This window comes from Falco rusticolus, chromosome 4, assembly GCF_015220075.1.
Source record: "Falco rusticolus isolate bFalRus1 chromosome 4, bFalRus1.pri, whole genome shotgun sequence".
NCBI lineage: Eukaryota > Metazoa > Chordata > Aves > Falconiformes > Falconidae > Falco > Falco rusticolus.
In genome coordinates, this window is record NC_051190.1 from 46,161,813 (window position 1) to 46,167,850 (window position 6,038).

Here is a 6,038-nt window from a genome sequence, read left to right on the forward strand (position 1 = left end):
AGAGGGTTATACAAGTACAGGGAAAGTACTTGAGCCAAGTGTATCGGCGTGAAACGTTTTGCTAGGCCGCAGTATGCTTCAGTTTGTGGATCTTGCGTGTTTTAGTGTTAATGCTGATGAAAACTTCCCAGAGGTTAGTTTTCAGTCACAGCCGAGGCATCTCTAAAGAGCACTGGAGGGCTTTTGTAAGGTGGAGTTACAGATTTATTCTGTGTTTTTAACCCTTGGCAGTGGGATTGTGGCATGAGGTTGCAGAAGCTGTTACGACGTGGTGTAGCATCAGTATGAATCTGTTCCCTTTTCACAGGAGGAAGCATCCGTGCGTATATCAGATGGGCTGTTGTCACTACACAGCTTGTAACCTCTGTGTCCTTGGGTCTCTGTCCCAGAGCTGCTGCTCATGCTTCCAAAACTAGGGACAGAGGTTGTCCTCGCTGCTGGAAGCAGGGGCAGCGTTTCTGTCACACAGGTGTGCTAACGCAGTCACACTGGTTCAGTCTGCTAGTTATAGAACGAGCCGGGACCCAGCTAGGGGTAGGCAGGGAGAATTGGCTGAGTGCTTACTCAGCTTAGGAAGCAGATTGAAAACACAAAAAGGAAGAAGGATTTGCCGGGGTTTTACTTCCTTTTTTAACAAATAGTTATTATCTATGATGAAACTTACTGTCAAGAGATTTCAGAGGATTTGGCTAAGGTATAAATAGCTTTAAAAAGCGCTTAAGTTAATTCCTGGAGAATGGGTCCATCAGTGGCTCTTAAGCCTAATGAAGCAGCTGGAAGCTGCAGCTCATTAAACCCTGGAGTGCCAGACGTGGGGATTTTTTATCACCTGACGAACAGTTGCTCAATGTCCACCTTGTTCTGACATACTTTTCTTTATGCACCTGCCTCTAAAAGTGAAAGAATAGTGAGTGGGAAGGACTTTCTCATCTGACCCAGTACGTCTGCTCTCCTCTTATTACATCTCGATGGCAATGTCTACATTCAGTAAGGGACTGATCCTCTCATACAGTTGCTGGATTTAAGTCAAATGCTTTGCCAAGTTTAGTTTGTGGCCCACACAAATAATTGTAGGTAAGATAGGGTGCTAATCAGATTCCTTTGCTGAGCAAAGTGGCTCTGTAAAAATTGACTTGTTAATAATGAGAGTACCTGTGCTGCAACTCACAGAATTATATATAATATAATATAGAATAACTGGACCAGGTTAACGAGGACTCTTGCACACTCCACAGCATCTCTGGATGACCTATACCACTGTTTGACTGCCCTCACAGCAAAAAAAAAAGTGTTTTCTTTTGTTCAGCTCACCAGAATCTTTTTCTGAACATGGTGACACTGGATGCTGCCAGAGTGGCCTGGTGGCACTATATGAGACAGTTCTGGAATACCTTCCTCACAAAAGAGTTGGCACTAGCAGGTGGGTCTAAAAACTCCCCAGTGCATTTTGTAGTTGTGCGTAAACATCCAGCACTGCTTTCCAGTGTTCAGCTTTTTGCCTCACAGGTATTTTGTAATAATGACTTTCACAGTCATTATTTTTCATTCTACCTTTTTCTGTCACCGGTTATCAAGCACTCTGGCTGTCCCTGGTGAACCTGTCCTGCAAAAGGATAAAAAGGTTACATCTGGCAGCACTGTGGCATGAAGCAGGATTATTATGGGATGCTCCCCCTGGTATCTTTTTACTCCCTTGTTTGCAGTGCTTCTAGAGGAGGCTTTGCTTGTTCAATCAGTTCTTGAAACTGATTATTTGAAGGTTCATCATTTTAAGGTTCAGTCAGAGAACAACCCCTCCTGTTTCTGGAACACGGGACAGTGTCAAAGTCTCTAGGCTTAATTTTTCACAAAAAGACATTGCAATATTTGGCTGTGTAAGGCAGAACAGGGCATAAGGCTCATCCTTCGGGCAGTAGCAGCAGGGAATTGGGTCCTCTAGATTCTACTCCCAGATTCTGGTAGAGAATAAAATGCAAGGCAAGACGGGTCACTGTTTTGTGCCCATCTTTTGGTCATTTACTTCTCTTTTGCCAAGTTCCCCCAAGGTGAAACTGTACATTGTAATAAACAACGGCAAGAGTCCTAGTTGAAGCTTTCAAAGTTATAATGGCTTGAGGGCAGTGGATAAACAGCATGCCTGAATCACAAAAGAAGAGAGGAACGAGCCTTCCTTCAGTGCAAAGTATTGTTTTCTTTCAGCCAGATAATTTCAACACAGTGGCAGAGAACCAGAGATTTACCTGTGTCACTTTCATGGTGGAAAAAAAAAAAAAAAGTAACTGGGAGAATTAACTGTCCTTGCTACTGAATCCTCCATCCTACCATCCTTAGTGCCATTAAATCCTTCAAAAGAATCACTTGTAATGGAGCTGTGGCAGGATGGTCTAGGCTCATCTGATTGTGGAGGACGTGTAAGGGGAAAAAAAAATAATTTGCAGTGGATACAAGAGGGGGAAACAAACGCACACTGCCTTTGCCAGCAGTGGATGTAGTGTTGAACGATACAATTCAGCTTCTGTCTGCGCTAGGTAGGATGGGCAAGCACATCAGAATCATGGGGTACGATGCAAATAGCAAGAGTAAGGTGTGACAACAGCGGTGGGGAGCTCCCAGCCTCGTGACATGGAACTGCATCCCACGTAGTGCTTGCTTCACCGGTGAGGGGACGGAGGGAGGGAAAGGCACAGGGGGAGAAGAAGGGGGATTAGGTCCTAGTTAGCTTACACTCCACTGCAATAACATTTTGCCTCCATCACTTCCAGTGCCACAGGCTTCCCGTGGCTGTATAGGCACATCACACATTGACTTGGGAATTCGGTCAGTATCCTCTTGCAAGGGATGAGAAATCATTTGTTTCCTTCTTGGTTGTGAGCTCTTCCCTACAGACCTACGAGAAGTCTCATTTTAGCTTTAGCCCTTTCTTTAGCAGCACCCCCTCCGACTCTTCTGCCTGTTGCACAGGTGCCAGATGCTTTTCTTCATGCTAGAACCTCGATAATCTCTATCAATGCCCCCAGTTCTTCCTTGGATTCCCACTGGCAGCTGCCCTTGAAGCAGCACGGCTTTTCCTGTGGGAGTTTCTGTCGCAGTTCCCCACGCACACACCAGATCCCGGAGCTGCGAGGTTTTTGTGCAGGGCTGCTGCTCAGCAGGCTGGCTCCTGGGCATGCTGGCAATTAACAGTACGTAATGAAATTAACTCCATCTGCAAGACAGGAGCTGTCTGCCATTTTCCAGGCCTTGTGTAACAAGCTTGCTGTAGCTTAGGCAGCTGACTTTGGAAAGCAGCACATCTCACGGAAGGAACAGCTGAGCTAGGATGCACTAGGAACATGGATTTACTGGGTTCCCTTCTCTCCCGCTGGAATAAGGGTCGGTCTGCATGGGAAGCTCAGCCTACCGTTGGGCTACACCTTTACTACTCCTTTGTAAAACGGAGGACTTAATTTTCCAGAGCAGTGTTTAATGTTTATTAAAATCATATTTTTAATCATCATCATCATAAGTAATAAAATAATTCTCTTCTATCTCCAGGATGGCTTCTGTGCTTATTTGCAAGCCTTTTCTGAAAACACCTTCAGCTTGAATGTCCCAGGAGGTAAGGGGAGAGGCAGAGTGAGGTTTAGGACTCGGTGAATGGTTCCATGTCTACTCCCCCATCCCACCAGGCCAAACCTCCCACTAAGAAAGTTCTGGCACTGTCATCAAGAGAATCTTCATCTCTTTAGCTTCTGCTACAAACAAAATGTAATCACTAAGAACAAACCATGGTCTTGGTTCACGTACACATGCTACGTACAAATAGGTGGACTACTGTGCCCCTGGTGTGCTTGGAAGTTCTCTGTGCTTTTTGTTATCTTCTGTACCACTGTTTTGGCCTTGAATGATTGCTTTCTAAAGGTTCTTCATTGTAATAAGCTTTCTCGATGGTATTTTATGATTGATCTTAAGTAATTCTAAAAACAAGAGGAACGTATGTACAAGTGAATACAGTTCTCTTGCACGTGAGCACTTTAAGCATCCTAGTTGGGCTTGCACAGATGCTTCGGTTGCCTTCTCAGGGCAGGAGGGTTGATCTGAGGTCACCTTCTCAACCTCACACCTCCCACAGTTACTCTAATTGTTATTAGCACAGTTCCCAGGAAGCACAGACGACACCCTGCACCGCCTGCCTCTTCAGTATGGTTATCAATTAAACAGGAATTGTGGAGGATTTATGCCATTTACCTGTGGCAGCAGATTTAATTACAGACTTCCCAAGTCGGTGAAAGGCTCTGAAACAGGCACAACGCCTCTCCGCTGATCAAGGAAGGCTGGGCTTCGACTTTGAAGAGCTGGGTGCTGCGAGCGTTCCGCGAGCGTTCCTCCACGCTGAGGATCACTCCTGAGTTATGCACCACCAGGTCAACCTTGAAATTTGCAGGTTTTGGGGGTGTTTTTCCCTGTTTGGCCCAGAGCTACTGGGGGACTGAATCAGCCACCCCCAGTGGAGCCTGTCTGTCTTTGCAAAACAAGCAGCAGCTGAGATAGCAAGAGGTCCGCTTCACATCGCTATAGCTTTCCGAGATCAGACAAACATAAGCAAAAACTTTACCTGAACTAACATCAGAGATCAGACAAACATAAGCAAAAACTTTCTTACCTGATCTAACAACTTGGGAGGCCATGACAACAACACTGAAAAACCACAAAACCAAAATGCTGGGGGACAAACGCAGCAGGGCAAGCAGCTCGCTCTGCTGCACTGTGGAAACCAGATCTTTCCTTGGGGGCGTTGTTAAATAGGAACGAGGCAGGTGCTCAGGATCCTTCTTGCACGCTCGTTAGCATCATTCTCCATCTGCAGGCCAGGTAACGGGTTTTGTGTGTGAGCTTGAAATTGCTGGGAGATTACCATTAGCTGTAGTGCCTTGAATGCTAAAACACACCTTGCTTTTCCTTCTCCGTAGGATTGTTCCTTTGAATGCAGTTACTTTTCTCATCACAAAGGTCACATGCTTCACTTGGTTTCATTTTAAGGACCAGAAGGGTTGGGACTGCTCTGGAAGTTGTCGTTCCGTTGCTGACACTCCCAACAGGTTTGCAGAGTCAGTAAGGTTAATGAGTAAGGCAGTATTAAAATAACTTTTTGGTTTGGTTGGTTTTGATTCATTTAACAGACATTTATTTTTTTTTTTAAACACTTGAATGATCTTTTTAATGTTCATTACAACTACCTTCAGGTCTCCAGCCTGCAAAAGCTCAATAACTGAGGATTTTTTAAAATCGGGGAACCCACATGTGGTGTTTGAAAAAAAAATGCCCTATGCAAACCCGATTTCTGTCCTATACAAACCTAAATTAACCACTATATTTATGTTTTACTGTGTGCTTTGCTTTTTACAGCAGTAATTAACCACCAGACACAATCTGCTTGCACCAGTAGCGGACATTCTGAGGTTCTGCTAAAGTTGGGTCACGTTTCCTCTATCCTGAGTTTATCTGGAAGTGGGGAATAGAAGGCAGCTCTTTAGCTTTGTCTCCACCTTCACTATGTGGATTATTTTTTTATTTTTTTTTATAGCCCAATAGAAATCTTTGTACCAGGCAAAAAACAGACCAAACTGAACCAAAAAAACTCACAACCCCAAAACCAGAGTTTACCTGATTGTTTCTGTGCACTGGATTTAACAGAGACTGGACAGCTGCCAGTCAGGGACTGGCTGTCAAGGTCTGTCTGGGTGCTGGGCTGTCATGCCGGGAACGTGAAGGTGGTCTGTGTGGCCACTTGGTGGAATTGGGAGAGAAATGCAGTTCAGCTAAACACCTGGTGAGAAATAAAAGCCTTCATCCTAAAGTATGATTTTTTAGATGCAATAACCATCACCATGAGATAGTAAAAGCCTCCAGTTCAATTGGTTGGTGCTTTTTTCCCCCCTCCCATGGTGGTCAAAAATGTCCTTTTATTAGAATAATTGTCTCCTCAGGCGATAAAATACTATTCTTTCAGTGTCACTCTGTGTAGGTTGTTGATGCAATGGTCTGGATCATAAGCGTGA